Genomic DNA, 27,483 nt, shown 5'->3' with positions numbered 1-27,483 from the left:
GGAATGCATTTGTACCACAAATCTTGGCCTTTTTATAGAGCTAGATTTGGGTCAAATAGGTGGGGTTTGTTATCGTTATCTCGAGCACAAGTGTTCAGAGTTCTATTTTTCGGTCCTTATAAGGAGAAAACATCTGTTTAATCAATTGATCAATCCCCGAAATTTAGGGCAGTAGTGCTCGGATGGGAGTTTCGTAGAACCTTGAACACTTGTGTCAGGCACGTGTCTTTGGTAATGATATGTTTACGCGTTATATTCGGTGTCTCGATTAGGTGATATGCGCACTTAGTTCGAGTTCGTTTTAGTTAAATTGCAAAAGAAAAATAACATAATAAAAATTTAATGTCGGTTGTGACATATTTATTTTGACATGCGGAAACCGAATTCCAAAATACTATGAAAATAGGTGAAAATTGCGAAAAATGGTCATTGAGCAAAATTTTGTTGACCTAATTCGAGAATGTTTCTCGTGTTTTTCGAAAGTTTTGATAAACAAGGTTTCAGACAATATTCCGGATTTTTCGATTCTCACAAGTGACCCATGAATATCATTGCCAGTATCCACTTATATATTTGAAGCCCCTGGCTCAAGGAATGTCTCGGTATGAATCAGTTGAGATTTCACACAATCTGGACAAGCGATGAGAATTTTTATTATGAGGTCCAAAAGCTTGGAATATTTCCATGAGGCGCCCGAGACTTTGTAAAACCGTGTTGACCAATTGATTTTGTTCTTCCGAACAGATGTACCAATATTGCAATCGTAGAAAATCACTCCGTATCAGTTTGAAGTTAAAAGTATTATTAGGAAATTGTGCACCCTTTCCACTGGACAATCTATCGACGTCAAAAAATTGAATTGAAACTTGAATATTACTTCAGAAATCAATTGACTGTAGAATTTTAATTAAAATTGAACATGACGCTAAACGAGTTTATTAGTTTTGCAGTTTATATTCTGTTTTAGGATGTTTTATCAAAAGGTTATGATTAAAAATTTGTTATCATCTCTTCTTTCGGATCAACAAAATCTTTGCCGGTTCGTTTGCCTGTTTTGCTTTTGAACCAGGCAAATTTTCGGGTCCCTTCCTATTGTACCGCGGAACAAGACTCTACAAGACCGGAATCGAAAAAAAATACGCATTAGTTTTGCTGTGGCCGAATTTTCCAAAACCCAAGATTTCGCGGTGTCGAGGACGAGATGAACAATGGTGTGAGAATCATATGTCAACTCGAAGAAAATAGAAGAAATAATTCCCTGTCCGTCGAGTAAAGCTCGAATGACCGAGGAATGACCTTCCACAAGTAACAAGTTCTAATACTTTGGGAATCCATAAGCTTGGTTCGTTACGACCAAGTCTCCAAAACTTCTGTGTGAAATGAAAAATACCCCAAGCGGAACCATCGATGCCAATTGACAGAACAACTTCGTGGTGCCTGGCATTGCTCTGACTTGATAGCATACCATGAATAAATGACGAATGAGAAATAGTGAAGCTGAGACAAGCCTCTTCCACATTTATCAGCACAGGGGATCAGGGACGCGGTAGCGGCTCGTATTGTTACAAGATTCTGCAATCGAAAACATGCAATTACTGTTTTACTTTGAAAAAACGTTTATCAGAAAATCTTTTAATCATAAATGACATTTCAAATGATTTGATTCCATCCAATAGTCGTAAGACTTTTAAAAGGTCTCTTTAAATTCAAGTCAATAATGAACATTTTTCTGTTTACTTGACAACTATAAACTACATGGTAGAACCCACAGCACAGGCATTATTAACATTTTTTTTATAGAAGTATCCAAAAGTCTGAGAATTTCTAAACCATTATCACCAGCCTGTACGTATGCAATTACATTCGCAAGATCTCTATCATGATTTTCTCAGACCACCAGAAATTTTCTTAATGCATCGAGCCCTTGACTAGAATTAAACTTTCTTCTTAGTGTTTTTCCATACAATGCGTTTGCTTCTTCAGTAGATATTTTTGTAGTCCTTGATCTTATTCGACACTCCTATCTTGGGTTATTTTATTTATATTTTTCAATGGAAACTATCCAATTTTTGATAAAATAGCATAATGACAATGATAATGATCATCTACAAGTCTGATAATATTCAATTTTGGAGAGCTGATGAAAATTGTAGCCATAACAAAGATGCAGAGGCATGGATTTATTTGTTTATTTAAATATCCTATAATATTTAAAAGGATATTTAAAAACCAATTTCTCGTGAATTTTTGAATAAAATGTTTTCCATATGATATAACAATTGAAACGAAAATGAAATGTGTTGGGAATTGAAATCTGAGAATATAATCAAACAAATATCGTAGACGAATATAAATACTTCATTTGTTATTAAATAAAATGTTTTCCATGAGAATTCAATAAAGAATCAAAAATGTAATGTGTTAAATTGAATTATTGTAAAAATAGATATATTCAACAAATATACCCATCTACAATATTCAATTCAATTCTATACATTTCCATTTCGATTCAATATTTATATCATACACAATACATTTTATTTGAAAATTTATTCCGAACTAGGGTGCATTCCGTGTGATTAAGCGTGTGAACAGTTTTCTTGTAGCGCTGCAGCGCTACTTTTATTGCAACAGCGTCTTCAAACCCACCAATCTTGAAGCAGTTAAATAAGAATAAACAGGAGTACAGGGAGATGGCTTCATAGTTTTCGATGTCCAGATATATTTCTCTAGAGTTTTTGATGTCTAGGTATATTTCTCTACGACTTTCGATGTCGAGATCAACGGCTCCATAGTTTTCGATACTTAGGTCGCCATAGTTTATGGGGTCAAGAACAATCTCTCAATGGTTACCATGTTAACACTGTTATTGTCATTGTTTTTCGATGTTTGAGAGGATTTTTCCATGTTTCATTATCTTTTTCATCTCGTATCATGTTTTATTAGGTTCCAGTATCTAGATTGACAGTTTCATGGTTATCAGTGTCCGATGATATTTATTCACGATATTCTGGATTCTTGAAATCTCCCCTGTTATTGAAGACCATGGAGTCTTCGATCAGGATATCGATAACTATGATGAAATATATCCAGACATCGAAAACCATTGAGTCATCGACCTCGACATCGAAAGTTATGGGGAAAATACCTAGACATCAAAAACTGTAGAGCCGTCGACCTGGACATCATAAACTATAGAGCTATCGACCCGAACTTCGAAAACCATGGATCCGTCAACCTAGACATCGCAAACAGTAGAGAAACATAGCTAGACATGGAAAATTATGGAACCGTCGACCGGGATAGCGAAAACTATGGAGAACTATACCTGGACATGAAAAACCATGAAGAAATATACCTCGGCATATACCTCGGCTGGATAACGGAAACAGTGGAAAAAAATATACCTAGACATCGAAAACCATGAAGAAATATATCTGGACATCGAAAACTATAGAGGCGCCGACTTAAATGTCGAAAACCTTGCAGTCGTCGACCTAGACATCGAAAACTATGGAGCCGTCGATCTGGACATCAAAAACCATGGAACCGTCGGCCTAGACATAAAAAACCACGGAGCCTTCGACCTAGACGTCGAAAACCATAGAGCCATCGACCTAGACATCAAAAGCCGTTAAGAAATATGCCTAGGGTCGAAATCTATGAAGCCGTCGATGTGAATGGCAACAACTATCATGAAACACACCTAAACATCAAAAACCATGAAGAAATATACCCAGACATCGAAAACCATGAAGAAATATACTTTGTAACGTACATTTTCCCCGAAAGGGTACGATCCAGTCCCTTCTCGGCTCACCCGCTCCATCTCGTATGACTCTCCGGTTGCGAGAATGAACTGGGCGCCAGGTACAAAGTACCGTCGAATTAATCGACTTTATTTTCGTCGATTCTCGCGATCGTAACGCAACGCAACTAGAATTTAGAGTACACGAGGGGAACGAATGACCGAGGACGGTCCGACTACTCAGCTCATCTGAGATACAAAAGGTAGAGGGGGGGATCCTTGGGGAAAAGTAGCAATTCACAACGTAAAGCAAATAATCGACACAGACAGAAGATTCAGGAAAGATTAACAATTTATTCAAATAAACAAAAGTACAAGAAAAGATGAATACTCGCGAGATTAGATTCTATATAAAATAAGAGTGGGAAAGGAAATTCAATTTCGGCTCGCTAGAATCGCATGGGCATCACCTATCGGACGACAACGCGGTTTCCGTGCGCGGCTTACTCGAATTCAACAGGTAATTCGGTAATAGGTAATCGCATCGCAAATTCACGGGTGTCGTAGGTAATCGACGACCGACGCTCTGGCATCGTAGGTAAAAGATAATCAGCGATCTGACCAGCAGATGCCTTAGGTAACAAGTAAAAGGTAACCAACGCCAGAACAACCGGTGTCTTAGGTAATTCAAGCTAAAAGGTAATCGACACCAGGTAACCCTAAAGTAGTTCGCGAGAGCGTCATACGCAACATAGGCAAGGTAATTGACGCCAGGCCCTACATGAGTTCTCAGCCGCAAGAAAAACTCGAAGATACGCGACGAAAGGTTATCGAAGGTAATAGTGAAGCGATTTTCGGCTAAGCGCGAGGTAACACCGAAATTCCCGAACGATCAGTACAGTAATACGAAGGTAGCGGCGTTATACGATAAAATAAATCATAGAAACTAATAGCAAGATAATCTTGGAAGAGGTAACATAGGTAACGGAAGAGTGCCGTAAGATAATTCGTCATAAAGAAACGCAAAATGATACGATCGTCACGAAATAGATAAAAGGAAATAAATACGAACGCAAAAGGAACGGCTGAAAAATACGCAATACAAAAGACAGAATAAATCGCCGTATAGACGACGCACGACAATAAGTGCGAGAGAGACGGAGCAAAAACATCACGCGAACGATCGTGCTCGCCAGAGCCTCAACGCGTGCAGGAAGAGAGAGAAACGTAGCTGCGTGGAATATTCCAGCGCGTACTACCAAAATTCGATATCAAAAATTCGACATTACGAAACTCTAACTTATTTAATTACTGCGCAATAGAATTACGTCAAATGAACTATACTGAATGGACCCAAATTAATATCGAATCGATTAGTGGAGCTGAGCCGCAAAAACTACAAAATTTGGGAACACGGGAAGTATCGGCCGCAATCTCGCTCGAAACTTCGACACATATTGTAACGGTACGATGGTGGCAGAACACCCCGTTACGCGTGAATTCGAGCTTCTTATAAATAAAAGGAGCAGGTATGAAAGAAAAACAAGAGTTAACTCAAAGTAATGTGAAAATACTCAAAAGAAAGCTTTTATTCAATATTTGTTGTGTTTGGTGACTGTTTGAGTACAAAATCGCAACAATTTTCCAAATGAACTGTTCGTAAATAGTTTCTGATTCGCATAATAATTTAACAAAATAAAAGAAATAATCTCTAATTCGATGCTCGCAAGTAATTTTTGTTCAAATTTCGCCAAATAATTTGATCGCATAAATGATTTTTCTCGATTCGCACAAGGTTCGCAATTAAAGTTAGTTCGGTCCTCATCAATCGCTCTTGATAATTAATGTTTTCGCCAATAGCTTCTAAATGATTTCTATAGTCAAAATAATTTTTAAACTCGCAAACTAATTTTCTAACAATTTCGTTTATCGCAAAGGATTTTAGATTCACAAACTAATTTTCCAATTATTTCGTTTATCGCAAAGGATCTTAAATTCGCAATATAATTTGGATTCGTAAAAAAAATGTTTGTACAACAACTTTTAAATGGACTCTACTTGAGCTCAGGAAGCCACAAAAGGGTTTATTCACGGATTAAAACCCACCCAGGAATCTTCAGACAGAACGAAATCGAACTGTTCCCGCCCTCCTGGCATGAGTGAGAGGAATCCACCAAGAATCTTTTGATCGAACGAAGCCGAACGATCACCTCCCTCTTGGCAGACAAGGAATAGGTAATCTAGCCAGAAATCTTCAGACGGAACGAAATCGAACCATCCCCGCCCTCCTGACTAGATCGGTGCCCCACACTGACAATCCTGAACCCAAACGAAATCGAATGGGGCCCACCCTGTCAGCATGAGTCGGTGGTATATGATAAAGGTTGCTTCCTGAGCGATATTTCTTTTTTCTTTCAATGCGTAAAGCGGGCTCTGGTTTCCTAGGCCAGAGTCGGCTAGTTTGCGTAATGCGGATCCGAGTTGCGAATCTCGAGATCGGCTAGTGAAAGCGGGTCTAGCGTGATGAGGACTAGACTGGCTACTCAGGCTAGTTTCCATTGCCTTTTTATATTCGCGTGAAACAATGCCAAACCATCATAATAATTTTGTCGCATTGCGACAATCACGCCCATTCACCAATCAAGTTAATCTCAGGCCTTCTCAAAATACCCGATTGGTTAAGTTTTGTGTCGTTATTGGTTGATTGGCTCGGACCAATGCCTATTTTCCGGAGATCCGGCGATGCGCCAACGCGACACTTTGACGGGCCAATTGTTGATGGCTGATTACTTTATTCGTTGTTCGTGAAATTCTTGCATTGGTCGGATCTCTTGATTGGCGAATGTGCGTTTGTTCTATGAGTCGCGCGAAATAAATTTGAATTTGAATTTACACGAGTTATTTGCTGTTATAAAATCTTTTTAATTTGCAAGTGATTTTCTTGTGAGACTTCCCCCTTCCTAATTTTCCTTAATCATTTCGTAAGTTCCACATATTTTCATGTTAAACGAGTGAAGTTATTGAAGTGGATTTTAAAGAGATAGTTAACGTGTATGATCGATGCGAGGTGGGTCGATACGCGAGCCCAGGCGCTGGCGCCTCGATTGATTGATTGTCGCACCGCGCTCTACTTTATCGGTCCGTCCGATAACTATTTTATCGACCCGTCTGGATCGTCTCAATATGTTCCCCGAAACGCTAAATAAACCGGAACTAAATTCCGAAAACTCAAAATGCTCAACTCCATTAATCATTTGGGGAGAAAGAAAAAGGGCTTACCGAGGAACCAGCTCGTCGCACGCTGAAAGACAAAGGAACCTCGATGATCGGGAGGTATTGGTGACTCGCCGGTGAGGCGATCGGAAGAAGACTGATTGTGCGAACGAGCGGTCCTCCAGATTCGGCGTTCTTCCCACTACTAGGCCCATGCACGACAGCGCTCACGCGCTAGGCACAAACCAGAGTACGGACTCTTTGCTCGCGCTTTGGCGGGAAACTCAAAACAACGAAGCGTGTGCGGAGGATAATTCCCGTCACGCTTCTTTAAAGAATATCGCGATAATTACTCTTCTGCTGCTCTCACCTCTCCCGCTCACTCGAAACACTCCTCTCAACTAGATGACCGTGATCCGGGTGTCTCTCCTCTTGAGGATCCGGTCGGCAGTTCTGAAAGGCCGAGGGGAGGCCTCCCTCACGACTCCGGATGTCGCGGTGGGCCCACAACGATAAGCCACCAGGCAAGAATAGCACCTCGGCTCCAGAAAACTCCCCCAGACCCCACCTGACGAGGCGCCGGTTTACACGGACTGTGACACCCGAATTCACGGTATTGCGGGCGGTGCAACTCTGGGTTGCTACGGCGGGAAAGACACGGGCGGCGTTCAATAAATGGCCTATGCCAGCGTGCTCTTTCAACCGCCCGCAGGTCGAGAATGTTCTTCGGTACTCGAAGACGGCGTGAGAGGGATGATTCTTGCGAGCGAGATCGGCTCGAACAGCAGGAAAGTAACGCCAAATGAATAATGCTGGCGAGGCCAAATGTGGTGACGGTAACACCAAATCTCTCAACAACAAACGAAATAGTCAAAGGGAAACTTCATCAGAACTCAAAATTAAACAATCAAAAATTCTCTCTCTTCGTTGCACACGGCGGTAAAAGGTAACGGTTATTAGACTTAGTAAATTGTCGCTCGAAAGATACTACTATACGCGATTCTTAAAATAAAACTTATAATTACGTGACGATGAGTCTCGTTCCGACCAAAACCCGACGAGTCGAACGGCGTCAAAATGGGCCGTAAACCCGGTCCACTGGTCGACACGATTCGTATGAGTGGCAGGGCAAAAATGTCACGTCACAACTTAGACATCGGAAACTATGGACCCATCGACCTAGACATCGAAATTCTTGGAGCCGTCGACCTAGACATTGAGAATCGTGGTGAAATATACGTAGACATCGAAAACCATGGAGCCATCGACCTTGACATCAAAAACTTCGGAGCCGTCGACCTAGAAATCGAAAACTATAAAGCCACCGACGAGAGATGGATTTTGCTTGTGCCCTTGGTGAAAAGGGGTCGAGATCGTTTCTCTCCTGCGTATGCACCGACACATCATTCTAACCTCGTACGATGCCGCGCGTAATTATTTTTTTCCTGCAAGCTTTGCTCATACAAAAAATAAAGTATGTACGAATGTACATTTGGCGCATTTTTCACTTAAATTCACTCCAATGCTTATCACCAACGATAAGCACGAGTAAAAAAAGCCCAATCCAACGATTTACTCAATAGCATCATACCAACTAAAAGAACATTAAACGATAGCATCACACCTACTAAAAGGACATTAAAAAAAAGATTCGGCCACAATACGTGACTCACATTTCTTGGAAAAACGAACATGTGGTATGTCACATATCCTTTAATCCCCGAATGATTCGATAACATTTCGTGAAATTGACAGCTTAAATTTTGAATACAACGGGGAACTGTCACTTTCCAAATTTTTGAAGCATGAACAGATTCATGGAAATATATCGATATACAATTTGTATTATGGCACCAGAAAAAAATATATAGATATATAAAATGTATTATGGCACCAGATTTGACACTAAAGAAAAAACAAATAAACATCAAAAATATGTGCGAAAAAATGCAACATATTTTGATGAAATTAAAAAATAAATAATTAATATCTTTTCAATGCGTTAAGCTACAGAGTTCGTAGAGGTCACGATCGAAAGAGAAAAAAAAATAAAAAATATGTCAACTGGTATAATTCACTGAAACACTATAATTATTAAATCATTAAAGAAATAAATTTCGAAAGTTATCGAAAACCGCTGAAAAACATCCTCACTCCTGTAAAGACTATCTGGAAGCGACTCGTCATACATAAATGTACTTGTCTCAGAGTCGCTACCGCGACTCTAGATGGGTCGGACAAGTACTTTTAACTCATATTTAAATATAATTTGTATCGATCCAATCGACGTCGAATTTTGTCAATAATACCAGAAGATCCTGAAAGTCTGAGAAGTGTTACGTCCCAGGAGGGAGGATTAGTTGGGGTCACACAGTGGCCGATTTAGAGAAGCAGAGTGTACGTTGAGTACATCTGGCAGTGAGTCTTCTTTGCGACTTGTGCGAGGCCCGAGAACATATACTATATTTTCAGGTATACGTGACCTTTTTATTGGGGTTGTGCCCGCGAATTGGAAGGATTTTCCAATTGTTGAGCGGTGTCGAAGGCTTCTTGAATAAATGCTGATTGTGATATCAAGAGACGCGGTAGCGGCTCGACGCCAAGTATTAAAAGGAAAAACATCAGCGCGTAAAGAAAAAGCCAGCGCGAGCCCTGCCGCACTCTTATATAAGAGTGCGGCAGGGCTCTTAAATACGCGAATATGCCGATTTTTGACGTCACAGAGTTTTCAAACGGCGCTTGCGGACAAACCATATTATTGAAAAATCTAAAAATTGGTGAGAATTTTTTTTCGATTTTTCCCTTTCCATTGGTCTTTCTTGGAAGTAAATACATTCAGCCATTCCCGAGATATGTCTCTTTAGAGAATTGAGACCGAACGCTTTACGATAAATTTCATTTCTTAGAGACAGAGAGGCGTAGGTTGAGCATGTTTACGTTCGGACTTACGGCTTTTGCAGGCCTGGTATACATTTCTCGACTCTCCTGTCACACAGTACGCTGAACGCGGCTACCCCCTCTCTTGCGCGTCGCCGAGCGAGAGAGACAGAGAATGTGCGGACAGCGGGGGCAATACCAGCTTCTGGCTTACGCATAACTCGTATATATTTACATTTTCAACATTACACACAAGCTTGGCGTGCATGGTTTTCAATCGGAAGCTCGGGAAGATACAATTGTTCAAATTTACTATGAAAACAAAAATTAATTAGAATTGTATGAACGAGTGTGAAAAAACCGATCCCCCAATAAAATAAGAGGGGCCCTGTTATATAATGATTTGGTAAACAATACAGATGGGTGAAATTTGTGGATAAAATTGAACAATTAAACGAACGGATAAAGAAATGAAATCAATCAATCCCTTTATATGCCTTTATCTTGTACGGATAGATACGGCCATTCTTTCATGCCCATACGCATTTTAATTTATCCACGCGTCACTTTCACTCGTTTGTCCGTACACTCTTTTTTTACCAAATGGGCAGATGATTGGATGAATTACACAAGTATTGAAATGGATGAACAAAGAAGTAAGCTGTGTAAACATTGATTTGAGAAAAGAAAACGCGTTGAATACGAAACATTTGGAGTAATGAATTTATCAGTCAAACTAGTCAAGAATAGATATTTTTCTTTGTGTACACAGCGCGGGATTTCACGTCGAACTACTCAATAAAATAGTTGGATGGAAAAGGGATGGCAAATTAAAAAACAATTACATGAGAGGATCATCAAGTTTTCTTCAAATATATGGACGGATGAGGCATTCCTTCGCCGAGCTTCCGATTGAAAACCATGCACGCCAAGCTTGTGTGTAATGTTGAAAATGAATTTGTGCAGTTCATCGTATAGATACAATGCATGCACTTGTACGCGTAAACTGTTTTAAGTTTATAATCCGAGCTAGCATAAAAACAGATGATAATCTCTTAATAATTGCAGAATCATTCGAGAAACCTTTGTTGCTCTGTGACGTTTGCTGGAAAATTTTTCTGAATAAGTGAGGGATTAGGGCTAAAAGTGTACACGAATGAATTCCACAATAACCTTAATTCATTCACTGTACTTGGCTACGTTAGAAAATGATCTCATTTTTTTTTATTTCCAAAATTCAGAATTCCTACAGGAAACGTAATTCATTCACTGTATATGTTACAATAGATCTCATATTTTTTCACAGTTGAACATTTTTTTAAATTTATTTATTGACAATGCGAATATAGAAAATCATTTAAAACGACGGTCACGACCTTTTAATACTTGGCGTGCCTTTTTTACTTTTTGAAGTTTTAATATTTACTGATTTCACTTCTTTTTGCGAGACGTGACAACTATATAGGAATCGTATTTCATTCACTATATTTGTCAACTTCAGAAAACGATCTCATTTTTTTTTTATATTTTGAAGTTTTTTATTGATAATGCAAATATAGAAAATTATTGGAAACTACGGTCGCGACCTTTTAATAATTGGCGTTCTTTTTTTACTTTGTCAATTATTTTTTTTCTAACTTAGCTGATTTTTTAGAGGCGTGACAATATTTACTTAAGAAAAAAAATACATTCCTCGTCTTAAACGAAAATTTTTGAAACGATTTATTTCAAGGTGAGTGATTTTCACTATATGACAAAAGCAATCAACACAGCTAATTTTTCTATGTAGACGGACGAAAACTGTGCGGTTATGTTCATGTGAGTTGAAACCTTTTACAAGCAATAATGGTGACGATTTTGATTATCCATTCAGCAACTCGAATTTTCCAATGAAAGATTGGGAAATACCTATGCAATGGGATGATATTTTCATTTTCTATTCCTTTTTTTGAAACCTCCACTTGTTTACTTGGAAAAATGATTTTTGAAACTATCTTCATCTCATTCATGGATTCCATGTTGACATGGATACTGTCAATGGTTTGCAATGTCCAAGGAGATGTTTCCATGGTATTCAATGTCTAAGACCACAGCTTTATGGTTATTGGTGTCCAGTGATATTTTTTCATGGTCTTCTGTAACGTCTGAACCTGCCTCGTCAATGTAAACTATTAAATCGCAGATCTAGATATCGATAACTATGAGGAAATATATCGTAAACCATTGCACCGTTTACTTAAATATCGGGAAATATAAAATTGTCGAATATATATTGAAAAATACGAAGGCATCCACCTAGACATCGAAAACTCTATAGTCGCCAAACTAGACTTCGAAAACTATAGAGCCGACGACCTAGATATCGAAAACCTTAGAAAAACTCACTACACTATCGGAAACTATGGAGCCATTGACTTTCATATCGGGAACCATGGACAAATTCACCTTAACATCGGAAACTATGGAGCTATGGACCGGAATAGTGAAAACTATGAAGTCGTCAACCTAGTCCACGAAAACAATGGGAAAACATACCTGGACATTGAAAACTACGGAGCCGTTGATCTAGACCTCGAAAAGCATGAAAAAACATACCAGCACGACGAAAGCCATGGAGAAATATACCTAGCCATCGAAAACCATGGAGCTGTCGACGTAGACATCGAAAACAATGGAACCGTCGACCTAGACCATGAAAACCATGGAGAACCATAACCAAACGTCGAAAACTATGGAAATGTTGACCTAGCATCAAAAGCCATGACGGAATATACCTGGACCACGAAAACCATGAAGGAACATACGTAGACATTTAAAACTATGAAGAAATATACCTGGACATCCAAAACCATGGAGGAATATACCTAGACATTGAAAAATATGTAGACACATACCTAGACATCGAAAAGTATGGAGTCATCGACCTAGATCGCGGAAATGATGAAGAAATATACCTAGAGAACAAAAACTATGGAAACTCAGACCTAGCCATCGAAAACTGTGGAACCATCAACTTAGACCACGAAAACCATGGAGAAACATACCCAGACATCGAAAACCATGGAGGAATATACCTGAACCACGAAAACCATGATGAAACATGCCTAGACATTGAAAACCATGGAGGAATATACCTGGACCACGAAAACCATGAAGGAACATGGTTTTCGTGGTCCTTCATACTTGGTCATTGAAAACTGTAGAGCCGTCGACCTCGACTGCGAAAACCATGAAGAAACATACCTAGACCACGAAAACCATGGAAGAATCTACGTAGACCACGAAAACCATAGAAAAACATATCCAGACATCGAAAACCCTGGAGGAATATACCTGAACCACGAAAACCATGGAGGAATCTACCTAGACCACGAAAACTATGGAGGAATCTACCTAGACCACGAAAACCATGGAGCAATGTACCTAGACCACGAAAACCATGGACAAACATATCCATACATCGAAAACCATGGAGGAATATACCTGGACCACGAAAACCATGAAGGAACATGTCCAGACATTCAAAACCATGAAAGAATATACCTAGACATCAAAACCCATGGAGGAATTATCCTAGACCACGAAAACCATGGAGAAACATACCTGGACATCGAAAACTAAGGAGCCGTCGACCCAGACCTCGGTAACCATGAAAAAACATACCTAGACGACGAAAGCCATGGAGGAATATATCTGGACATAAAAAACTATGGAGTCGTCCACCTAGAAATCGAAAATCGCGATAGAATGTACCTAAACCTAGTCCTCCAAAACCCATGAGCTATCGCCCTAGACATCCTCGAAAAATCCAGCGGCGTCGACCAGAATTTTATATTTTTTTATTTTTATTATTTATTATTTAATGTTATTCGTATTATTCAATTTTTTTATTTTATTATAATATTATCATTTTATATTATATATTGTATAATATAATATATATATTATATTATATATTAATTATAATAAAATATTTATTATAATAATATTTTATTATTAATTAATATTAATAAATAAAATATATATTATATAATTATATACATATTTTATGCGCAAACCAGGAGCTGGTATTGCCCCCGCTGTGCGCCCATTCTCTGTCTCTCTCGCTCGGCGACGCAGAAGGAGAGGGGGTAGCCGCGTTCAGCGTAGTGCGTGACGTAGAGTGTGACAAAAGTAAGAAATCGTGCAAAGGACGTAAGTCCAAATGTAAACAAGCGTAACTTACGCCTCTCTGTCTCTAAGAAAATGAAAATCCCGAAATGATGGATTTTAAATCCCTAACGTTACATATCTCAGGATTTACTGGACGGATTTACTTGCAACAAAGACCAATGGAAAGAGAAAAATCGAAAAAAAATCGTCACAAATTTTCAAGTTCTTTTATGAAATGGTTTATTTGTGAGAGCCATTTGAAAATTCTGTGACGTCATAAAACCGGCATATTCGCGTATATAAGAGTAGCGGCAGGGCTCGCGCTGGCTTTTCTTTTGCGCTGCAGTTTTTCCTTTTAATACTTGGCGTCGAGCCGCTACCGCGTCTCTTGATTATATAATATATATTTTATTTATTAATAAATAATAAAATATATTATAATAAATATTTTATTATAATTAATGTATAATACAATATATATATTATATTATACAATATATAATATAATATAATATAATATAATAACAATATAATAAAATGAAAAAATATAATAATAAAAAAAAAATTAAATAATAAATAATAAAGATAAAAAAATATAAAATCCTGGTCGACGCCGCTGGATTTTTCGAGTATGTCTAGGTCGATAGCTCATTGGTTTCGGAGGACTAGGTTTAGGTACATTCTATCGCGATTTTCGATGTCTCGGTTCACGACCCCATCAAGAGACTCGGTAGAGTCTCGGGACAAGTACATTGACAGCCCTGTCGTCTGCTGGCCCGAGGCTCGCCGAGTATACTTTCTCTGAATAAAACGATTCGCGGTGGTGGGGGTAAAACTGGCATGTAATTTTCTAAAATTGCAGAGCTCAGGAGATTTTTTATGAATCAAAAATTGGTTTGGAGACTAATTTTCAAAATCCCTTTCGAATGAGCACGAAACCAACACGATCAGTAGCGTGAATGCTGAGAAAAAACTTTGCACAGGCTCAAGATTATGCAAAAGTTACTAACACATTTATGGATTTGCCGTGTCTGTACAGAACACCATCAAAGGCCTCTTGATGCCAGCTATAACCCATTTCTATGGAAGCTCGAGTCCCGGGATCCCGGCTACAGAAATAATGAGTTGTGATTGGTCAGGATACTCGCTGTACCGTTCCAGCGGAATAAAGTTTATGAATATATACCTATATATACAATCCCATCAGTCAGCTGTCAGCTTTTGATGTTATAATAATCGGATTTCCGACATTACGAAGTGCGGGGTGAAAAAAAAATATTTTTCATCTAATCAAGTGTTCAATATGTATTTATTTTATTCAAAATAGTGGTATGTGGTGTCATACATGCAGTGTATATTACGAAAACCAGATATATAGTGACTTTGGCGTGATATATTGTTCAACCATCTGTCAGTTTTTGATGGCATGATCAAATTAATAGCAACAGCGATCTAAATGATAAAATTTCGGAGAAACAGTGCGAGCTGTATGAATTCGATTCAAAATTCTTATATGACTATAAAAAAAAATGTTATGTAAGTTTTGTGAAAACCATGGGGTTAGTTTACCCTCATCGCAATCGGTTCGCGAGTATTTTTTATATAGGACATATATTAGTATTGGGAAATTTCTCCTTGTACAAATTCTTTGATTTTACGTTTATTCATGACATAATTTTGTTGCAATCGTGGTTCTGGTTCATTACAAATTTTCAACAGGAGTTATGTGAGAAAAAAAAACTTTCGCTCATTATAACCTCTCAAATGTTCTTTCCAAACATAAATTTTATGTTGTGTTATTACATTATAGAAAAAATATGCGTGGTTGTATGTAAATGAATGCAAATAAATTTTGAAAAACTTTGGTCAAGTAAAAGTGTCTAATTCAATGTATTGTTGTCATATTTTCTTTCATTTCGTTTGGCTGTGTTCACCGGGCCCTTTTTCCCACCTCCTTAGCTTACAGTATATCCATACCAATTTCTATTCATTCTCTAGACAATTCGAGTGACTTCCGTATCTATTTCCTCATATTGATTTCAATAAATTGGAAAATTCATAACAAAATGTTTTCATGATTCCTTGTTTATACACCCGAGTTTTAGAAAAATCTTTGGGCCATGTAAGTGCATAGATATATTCACTTGACTTATTGCATAATGAATTTGGAAATTTATTTCAATAAGTCATTGGGTGTCTGATTTTCATGATATCAAAATTCATATCTTCGAAATGCAATGAACACCTCTAAAGTGCGACAAAGTCATGAAGCGACATGTATGTTGAGTATTTCCAGACCATGTTTGCGATTGGCATCATGGGTTGAAAAATTCATGTGTGTAAGTCTACGTCTGATAATTTTTGGATGTGATCAAATATTTTGTTTGCGTATAACCATGGAGACATACAAAAATACAGCATTTCGCGTGCTTCAACATGCAGCGTATCTGTCACTTTTTTTCTTGAATGTGACATAATAAGTTTCAAGAATGTGGTTCATGGAAGTTTGAAGTGGTTTGCCCCATAGCACCAAAGTTTGTATTACTGGCATGCAGCGAATACCTATGAACTTTGATATTTCTGTGAAGCGTAGGTGTGCCAATCTTTTCACTTTTTGGTTCCGACTGCAATATACAAACGAAGATACATGAAACAATTTTGAGTTCTGTTCACTTTGAAGTGCGCTGTCTTTTTTTCTTTTAGTTTTGGCATAATGAATTTTATGAATCGGTGGTAATTTTTTCTTTCTGTATCAAAATGTAGATGAATAAATCGCAGCGGATACTTGCAGACTTTGAAAATTCTGCGTATTGACATGCACGCTAGGTATTAGCACTTCCTATTTTTGATTATGAAATATGGATACTTACAATTAATAAAAATTGTAGAAGAATTATAGAATTACGATATGGATTACTAGTAATAAATAACTCAAAATAATGATAAATGATACAAGAAGTCAGCGATGGCCTATTTATGAATTACATAAGAAGTTATTTTTCCAAAATGCAATGGACATATTAATAAATAAGCAATTCTGTTGGTCTTGACGCACTTCATAGTTTATCTTTTGTCCGGTTGAACCTTGGTGGCTACATGCAGAGTTTAAAAATTTTGTGCATCGACGTGGGTGTGTCAACTTTTATCTCTGGATATGATAATACAAATGAAAAAGATTGCTTCAAAAAGTCCTTGGAAGCACGTTTTTTAATGAAATGAAAATTGCTAGCATTAGAATTCAATAAACATATGTGAAAATTGCGAATTCTGGTGGACTTGGTGAACATTGTATATATTTTTTTCTTTCTCCTTCTGTCAAATTTTAAGGAAAATCAATCAAAAAATTCGGTTCATTGAAAAATATTCATATTTTCTTTATTCACAATGATTTCATCAAAACTATTAGAAATAAAATTTATAAATGACGGGGGAAAATTCCACAATGATACAAAATATTAAAAAACCTTACGGAATATGATTTTAATCCCACAAAATTATGGACACGTTCGAAATGGTTGCAAAATTGAGGGTATCACTTCAAACATTCGAAGAATATCAAACTATTATAAATTGTACAAAACTTAAAGAAAATCATTGGAGAACTTATTTTTAAATATCACAATAGAAACATTGGAGAACTTTAGAAAATCTTATTTAAGAATATTTTTTGTCGTTTAGAACTGCCATAGAAAAAAGATTTGATATCAAGCCGTAAAAATCCTCACTCGGAGAAAAAAAATTTGGACAATTACATTGATGATCGCCCGTTTTCTTATTACACCACAAAAAATGTAAACAAAACTTCTTAAGTCACACAACGAAAATGATTTCGAACCGTAAGAAAATATCAAATATATTACAATTCTACAGCATTCGTGTATAATACTCTTCACTAGTATACTGATTGTGCGGTATCAGTCTTTTTTCGACGAATCAGATGTTACAAGCCAAAATCATATTTCGGCCTCCAATCTGCTTTCCACTATGCTCTTGGGTTACTAATTGACAAAACATATTAGAGTACAAGGAAAAAAATCGCCAAAGTCCAAGGATAGACCTGTGACGAAATATTTCCAGTACAATTTTGACGAAAAATAGGTCTTTTTTCGTGGAAACCAATGTTATAAGCATTAAATCGTAAATAATTCATAGAAATTAAAATTAAAATTATATAGTCGTCAAAACATAAATAAGGAACTTTCGAGAAAAAAGACGTGATATCAAACCATAAACTTCCCCTAGGGAAAAAAAGGTTGGGACAAGTACATTGATGGTGTCGTGTTTGCTGATAATTCCATCCATAAAAAAAACTTAGAAACCGATGCCTCTTTCTTCTTATTTGATTCGAACAGCTAAATCAATTGAAAAAAATTCCATCTAATTTACGTGCAGCATTAAAATTTATCATATCAATTCGAGGCCAAGTATTTTCTAATGAATTGAAAAAAGTTACCACTTGAATTACGTGCAGCACTAAAATTTGTGATATCAATCGGTGGACAAGTATTTTATTAGTAACTCCAAAGTTCAACATTATGGAATTGTTCTAAGAAGCTTTTAAATCCAAAAATATCACATGCAAGCTAATCATTTCTTGCTCTATGGTGGCAGAGACTTATAAGAAAATCGATTCTTTTCAGACTTTCAGGAGCTTCTGATATTATTCACAATATACGACGTCGATTGGATCGTTACAAATTATGTTTAAATATGAGTTAAAAGTACTTGTCCGGCCCATCACTTTCCATTAAAATTGTTTATTCAAATAAAAATCAGGGCTTTTCTAGAACTGATGGAGCACAAATATTCATGCAGAGGGAATTTAGAGAGTTATCTTCAAGTAATTTTCCCTCAAGTGCACTAATTTAATAAGAACGGAAACGAATTGTCCTGTACTATACAAGGGATGTTTTTGTGCATCGATAAATAAAAAACATTTTGCACATTAAATATGTTCAAGTTTCCAAAAATAAGTCCCCAGTTTGTATTGGAATGACGGCAATTTTTACTTCTCACTTCTTCCAGCGAACGAATTTCATTCGGTATAACTAACCTATACTATTATTAAGAACATTAAACTAATAATAAATCGCATTTCAATACATTTTTAACCGGATTCTGCCGTACAATTTCGTTTTTTTATGATTGATTTTTATTTCAATAAATAGTGTTGGGCCGGACAAGTACTTTTAACTCATATTTAAACATAATTTGTAACGATCCAATCGACGTCGAATATTGTGAATAATATCAGAAGCTTCTGAAAGTCTGAAAAGAATCGATTTTCTTATAAGTCTCTGCCACCATAGAGCAAGAAATGATTAGCTTGCATGTGATATTTTTGGATTTAAAAGCTTCTTAGAACAATTCCATAATGTTGAACTTTGGAGTTACTAATAAAATACTTGTCCACCGATTGATATCACAAATTTTAGTGCTGCACGTAATTCAAGTGGTAACTTTTTTCAATTCATTAGAAAATACTTGGCCTCGAATTGATATGATAAATTTTAATGCTGCACGTAAATTAGATGGAATTTTTTTCAATTGATTTAGCTGTTCGAATCAAATAAGAAGAAAGAGGCATCGGTTTCTAAGTTTTTTTTATGGATAGTATTTTATGTCCAGATATATTCCTCCATAGCTTTCGTCGTCTAGGTATGTTTTATCATGGTTTTCGAGGTCTGGGTCGACGGCTCCTTAGTTTTCGATGTCCAGGTATGTTTCTCCATGGTTTTCGTGGTCTCGGATAATTCCTCGATGGATTTCTATGTCTAGGTATATTCCTCCATGGTTTCTGATGTGCGAGTGTATTTCTCCATAGTTTTTAATGTCCACGTGTATTTCTCTATTGTTCTTGATGTCTAGGTATATTCATCCATGGTTTTCGCGATCGAGGTCGACGGCTTCACAGTTTTCGATGTCCAGGTATGTTTCTCCATGGTTTTCGTGGTCTCGGATAATTCCTCCATGGGTTCCGATGTCCAGGTATATTTCTCTATGGTTTCTGATGTGCAGGTGTATTTCTCCATAGTTTTTAATGTCCAGGTGTATTTCTCCATAGTTCTTGATGTCTAAGGTATATTTCTCCATGGTTTTCGTGGTCTAAGTATGTCTCTTCATGGTTTTCGCGGTCGAGGTCGACGGTTCCACAGTTTTCGATGTCTAGGTATGTTTCTCCATGATTTTTGTGGTCTAGGATAATTTCTCCATGGGTTTTGATGTCTAGGTATATTCCTTCATGGTTTTCAATGTCTAGACGTGTTCCTTCATGGTTTTCGTGGTCCAGGTATATTCCTCCGTGGTTTTCGATGTATGGATATGTTTCTCCATGGTTTTCATGGTCTAGGTGGATTCCTCCATGGTTTTCGTGGTCTAGGTATGTTTATTCATGGTTTTCGCAGTCGAGGTCAACGGCTCCACAGTTTTCGATGTCCAGGTATGTTTCTCTCGAGTTTTCGTGGTCTAAGATAATTCCTCCATGGGTTTCTATGTCTAGGTATGTTCCTCCATGGTTTTCAATAACTAGACATGTTCCTTGATGGTTTTCATGGTCCAGGTATATTCCTTCATGGTTTTCGATGTATAGATATGTTTCTCTATGGTTTTCGTGGTTTAGGTAGATTCCTCCATGGTTTTCGTGGTCTAGGTATGCTTGTTCATGATTTTCGCAGTCGAGGTCGACGGCTCCACAGTTTTCGATGTCCAGGTATGTTTCTCTCTGGTTTTCGTGGTCGAGGATAATTCCTCCATGGGTTTAGATAACTAGGTGTATTCTTCCGTGGTTTTCAATGTCCAGGGGGTCGGGTTGAAATTCCGAACTGTGAAAAATCAGAAGGCTGAAAATTCCGAAAATCTAGCTGGGACTAAATATATATAGATATATCGCACTAGGGAGATTTTCGGAATTTTCAGCCTTCTGATTTCTCACAGTTCGGAACTTCAACCCGGCGCCTCTTCATGGTTTTCGTGGTCTAGGATAATTCCCCATGGGTTTTGATGTCTAGGTATATTCCTCCATGGTTTTCAATGTCTAGGTATGTTCCTACATGGTTTCCGTGGTCCAGGTATATTCCTCCATGGTTTTCAATGTCTAGGCATGTTCCATCATGGTTTTCGTGGTTCAGGTATATTCCTTCATAGTTTTCGATGTCTGGATATGTTTCTGCATGGTTTTCGTGGTCTAGGTAGATTCTTCCATGGTTTTCGATGTTTACGTGAACAGCTCCATACTTTTCATTTGCTAGGTATAATTCTCCTTGGCTTTTGTCGTCTAAATATGTTTCTACATAGTTTTCTAACCAGGAAAAAAATTCTATAGAAATAATAAACGAAAAATTGAAAAGTTCAAAAAAATTCAACAATAAAAAACAATCGAAAAAAGTTCTGTAAAGAAAAATAAAAATTTTCAAAAAAATTCATAAATATTGAACAAATTGAAAAATGTACTATCCAAGTTACATGCAGTATAAAAATGTATGATATCAATTGGAGGCCAAGTTTTTATTGATAATTTGGAATATTTATCCAACAAATTGGAAACTTTAATGAAATTCATAATAATTATTTTCCCGAAAAAAGTTAATGAAAAAAAAGTCATAACGGAAGTTACGTGCAGTACTAAAATGTATTATATCAATTCGAGGTCAAGTATTTATCAGTTATTCGAAATATAATCTCCGGCGACAAATGAGCGTTGAGAATCCTTGTCGGGCTCACAACGTTTTATCAAAATTACTAAAAAATTAATGGAAATGAAATCATTAAAAATCCACATGAAAGTCATTCGTTACTTCAACAAGATACACACTTTAAAGAATCGATTCCCCTCCGATTTTCAGGATCCCCTGGTATTATTCACAACATTCAACTTCGATTGGATCGGTACAAATTATGTTCAAATACGTCTTAAACGTACTTGTCCGGCCCATCACTTTTTATTCAAATTGCTCATTCGAAAACAAGTCAGGGCTGCTCTAACATGACAAATATAATAAAATCGATAGAAATAAAAATAATATCTCCAAGTAATTTGAACTTGATTGTTCGCAAGTTCGTATAGCAATATCCACTTCTCATTTTCTTCAGTGAACACATACCATTCGGTAAGAACCAATGAAAATGAGAAATAATCAGGCACATTACAAGAAATTTTCGAACCTACTCAGCCATGCAATGTTTTTTTTTTCTATAGTCATGTATACATTTTGATAAATACCACTAGTCGAGTACGACACGTGGATTCCTGGAATTTGGAGAAAAATTATTTTGTTGTGAATTCTGACTTCATATGATATAAATAGATTAATCAACTTTATCTTTCATTTTCGTTTCATTTTGACAAGAGCGATTCGAAGGAAAATTATTTTCTCGGGAATTACTGTTCCTTAATATTAACACATGCATTAACTTTGTTTTTGATTTGTTTTCGAATGAGCAATTTGAATAAAAAGTGATGGGCCGGACAAGTACGTTTAAGACGTATTTGAACATAATTTGTACCGATCCAATCGAAGTTGAATGTTGTGAATAATACCAGGGGATCCTGAAAATCGGAGGGGAATCGATTCTTTAAAGTGTGTACCTTGTTGAAGTAACGAATGACTTTCATGTGAATTTTTAATGATTTCATTTCCATTAATTTTTTAGTAATTTTGATAAAACGTTGTGAGCCCGACAAGGATTCTCAACGCTCATTTGTCGCCGGAGATTATATTTCGAATAACTGATAATTACTTGACCTCGAATTGATATAATACATTTTAGTACTGCACGTAACTTCCATTATGACTTTTTTTCCATTAAATTTTTTCTTGAAAATAATTATCATGAGTTTCAATTAAAGTTTCCGATTTGTTCAATAAATATTTCAAATTATCAATAAAAACTTGGCCTCTAATTGATATCATACATTTTTATACTGCATGTAACTTGGATAGTACATTTTTCAATTTGTTCAATATTTATGAATTTTTTTGAAAATTTATATTTTTCTTTACAGAATTTTTTTCGATCGTTTTTTATTGTTGAATTTTTTTGAACTTTTCAATTTTTTTTTTTATCGGCGGAAAAATGTTTCTAGGGGGTCATCGCTTGAAGTTGAGACCTCCTAGGGGTATTTTTCAGGTTTCACCCATTTCCACTTGAGATAATCGAATGCACCCAAATGGATAATTACCTTAATGATAAACGATGAAAAATGCAACTGGTTTCACATCGGGGGATTGCATAAGAAAAAAGTTATAGGGGTTGAAATTCACAAAATCGTTATAACAAAAAAACTATTGCACCTATCTCGATGAATTCAATTGCATTTTGAAGGGGGTAAAAAAATAGCACATACGGGTTTTTGCGTTTTCCTCGCAAATCAAGTTAAGGGGGTGAACTACCCCTATGTATGTTTACGTTTAATCTCAATCAAACGGCAGTAATTCTTTTTTTTCTTGTTTCCTCTCCTCGTAATACGTTTTTTCTTCAAATTTACAACAACAATGTTGCGGATATAACATTCAATGAACGATTTTATCTAAATGCCAACTTATTTATAGGTGAATCTTCAGATGGAAAAGTATTTATATCTGACTTATCGATAATTCTGACCGATTTATATTTGGCAATGAGATAATAACATAGGCATACGATAAGCGCTTACACATATACTCATATTCGTTCCGGTTGATAAGACCAAGTTTTGGGATGACGTATAGAAAAACTACATAGTCGAGTAAAAAAAAGTGTACAATATGCTTATATCTTTTATTAATAATATGTCAACAGTCTAACAAAATAATCACCATAGCGATAAATAGAAGCGAACATATAATGGTGTGCTCTATTAACCGTTGTAAGTACTGCAGTAATGATAATCATCGAAAAATTGTTTAAAACATAGCGACTTTTTGCACCAGGAACAGCGAACAATAGCAACATTTTCGCATCCTGGAACTTCACAATGTGAGTTGCAGGAATCTCCAAATGCAAAATCTACAGGATTCTCAAAATTCGCAGGTTTTTCTTCTATGTAACCACTTTTGTACCAAGAATATTTGAAAAGATCGATATAACGTGGTGACGACAGTTGGTTATGAACGAGTGATTGCAGCTTTATGATATTGTTTCTCAAATGCAAATTAATATCATAATTCATCAAAAGACAATTATCAGAAAAATGTCTAACAAAATTTTTCCATATTCGGAATCCAAAAACATCGAGGGGTTGGATTTTTCCGGTAGTTCCTTTAGGTATAATCATTACTTTCACATCTCTATTTGAAGGTTTCACGTCAAGTACAGCTTGGGGACAGTGTGCAGTCCAAGAATCAATCAGTAATAATGATTTTGGGCCAACTTTCGGGAAAAATACATGCTCCAACCAAATTTTAAAATGATCTGAAAATAGAAAAACGTATTATTTTTTCAATCGAAAAAATGTTTACACAAAAACAGTGGATGTAATTTATACCTGAAGTAAGCTTCCCAGACTTGGATACTTCTATGTACACATTATCGGGTCTGAAAAGCGTTTTCTCCACTAATGGACCAATCTTGCCAGTAGGTTCTTTTAAAACTAAAAATAGAGGAGATAGCAGCTTGCCGTCAGCTGATATAGTCGGCTGAATAGTGTAACTGTGAGTCGTAGAAGAGACTGATTGTACAAGACATTGTACTTGCTTTTCTCCTTCGATCGCTAAAGTTCTTCCTGAATGCATTTCTAGTTGGAAGCCACTCTGATCTGCGTTAAATGTATTTGACAATTCGTACGTTCTAATATTTTGCTTTACGTCATAGACAAATTTTTGACTTTGTTGTTCCAAGACTTTTCCATCTTCAATTGTTTTGGATGTAATGAATTTATGATGAGCTGCTTTGAATGAGTTTATCCACGTACGAGATGCTTTGAAACGAAAATCAGTATGCCCTACTTCTTTTTGAGCATGCAAGGCCCATTTTTTTAAATCGGAATCGTGCACTATTAAACCAGCATCCACAGCAGCTTTGAAATTTTCCAAAGTGTATCCACAAATTCGTGCTAATTTTTCTTTGTATGTCCCCCCCTTGTTCAAATTGTGGGCCCACCGCCGCAACTGTCGTATAGATTGCACTTTCTTGAACTTTTGTTTAACACTTCCCAAACCTAAATTTCCTGTCTTCCCGCTGCGCCAATACTCAACGGCCCTTAATTTGTACTCGTAAGATAAGTCTTCGTCATCACGAGTGCATGTATCAGGCGGAAGTTCTGGTTCATGCAGGGCGTCTGCCCATTCTTGATCTTCAACAATTTCCATTTCCCGATCCTTAAATGGTTCTTCAAAATGCAAAGAATTTTCTTCTACCATGTCGAAACCACTGTATTCGTTCATTGCAGTCAACAAAATATTTTCAATGTTTTCTTTCAACTGTATTTCATCGTTATTCACTGGCGAATCCGGTAAACGCATAACTTCAAAAGTTGCGAGAAGCATTCTAATAACGTTCAAAGGATTTATCTTCATTTTGATTAATACTTGCAACTTTGTTTTAAATAGTCTCGAATTGTAAGGCACTTCTTTTGTGTAAAATAAAAATAACCGACTGTGGTGAATACATTCCGCGATCGCAGTTTTATCACTGCTTCTGCGTCGTATTTCAAATCTAATTTTGGGAGCGAGTCACAGATCGGACAGAGGTGACTCCGAAATAACACCGTCAAGTAGAGGGGGGAGATATGATAACTATGAAAATACGTCAGTATTTACGAAATTTTTGTGAAAAGTATAAGAAATACATATTTTTAAATTTATCTTGTGGTTTATTCATTATTAACTAATAAAAAAAATTGTTATTCGTAAAAGTTATCCAATCTATAATTTTTCGCGGAAAAAATAAATAAGTGAATTCTTTTAAACTATGGATGTAATTCGTATGAATACCGTAAAAAGTTACAAAAAATAAAGAATTCATAAAATGGTAGAATTTTCAACGGAAAAATTCGATTTTTTCCAATTTTCCTTGCTCAAGTAGATCAAATCCATTGTTTAAATAAATTTTGAATAGAATCTTTTAAGTATAACTAGAAGAGTCTCAAAATGCCTTCAAATAAAAAACAAACCATTAAGATTGGACGCATACTTTGGGTTCTATCACTTTCACCAGTTAGGAAAATGTAATTGCAGGAAAAATCCATCCATCTGTTGATATGTTGATGTTGTAAATTTGAAGAAAAAACGTATTACGAGGAGAGGAAACAAGAAAAAAAAGAATTACTGCCGTTTGATTGAAATTAAGCGTAAACATACATAGGGGTAGTTCACCCCCTTAACTTGATTTGCGAGGAAAACGCAAAAACCCGTATCTACTATTTTTTTACCCTCTTCAAAATGCAATTGAATTCATCGAGATAGGTGCAATAGTTTTTTTGTTATAACGATTTTGTGAATTTCAACCCCTATAACTTTTTTCTTATGCAACCCCCCGATGTGAAACCAGTTGCATTTTTCATCGTTTATCATTAAGGTAATTATCCATTTGGGTGCATTCGATTATCTCAAGTGGAAATAGGTGAAACCTGAAAAGTACCCCTCGGAGGTCTCAACTTCAAGGGATGATTTCACCCCCTAGAAACGTTTTTCCGCCGATAAAAAAAAATACGTGTCTCTTAGATTTTGATGTAGAATAACATATTCAAGTTTCATTAAAATCGGAGGGGGACAGCGGAAAGACTTTCCTTGCTAGTCGACTCAGCCGACAAGAGCCATTCTTCGAGTATCCGCGTCAGTGAACGGTTCAATCGCTAATCGGTCCCGATCGTTAACCCGCGTACTCGTATTATTAGCCTCATTTCGACTAATCGACTTATCTTTCGCGCCCCGGTATTTATTTCTGAACATTTAATTTACCTTGGCTCTAACGTACCGCGCATTGCCGTCCGAGTTGAGCCGTGACTCCTTTCCACGAGTCGTTTGGTTTGGCCTTTGGCGGACGTACCGAGAATTCGAGCCAGCGCCAGCACCTATAAAATCTGTTTCCGTAATCTACTTTGTACCTGACGAATTACGCATCGCTTTCCGCCGCCATTACTTCGTCTTTAATTTGCTGTTGCTTCTGCTTCCTCCAACCCGACGAGTTTGATCTCGTATCTATTACCTTAGGAATTGGAATCCTTACCTGTTCATCGGATTCAAATTCTTACCTGTTACCTCGCGGAGTCGAATTCTTACCTATTACCTGCCGAATCTGGATTCGTTCCAAATTCGAGTTACCTTCGGATTCAACCCCGCGTCTATTACCTTTCGAAGTCAAACTCTTATCTTGCTTTTCAGTATTTGCTTCATTTAATTGGCTGATCCCGAGGTGCAAACTCGAATTCACGAACTCGCGACGCGGTGTATCTCGGAAGATCTATTGGTCCCGTTATCTGTGTCGGAAATACCTTTCGTTTTAGTTGGCGACTTAATTACCTGGAGGTTTCGCGAGCTCGCGCAATCTCAGTTTCCTTCGTATTCGGCCCGGAACCG

The sequence above is a fragment of the Venturia canescens genome, chromosome 4, assembly GCF_019457755.1.
Source record: "Venturia canescens isolate UGA chromosome 4, ASM1945775v1, whole genome shotgun sequence".
Lineage (NCBI taxonomy): Eukaryota > Metazoa > Arthropoda > Insecta > Hymenoptera > Ichneumonidae > Venturia > Venturia canescens.
The sequence above is the reverse complement of the archived record's forward strand: the minus strand, read 5'-3'. Positions refer to the sequence as shown.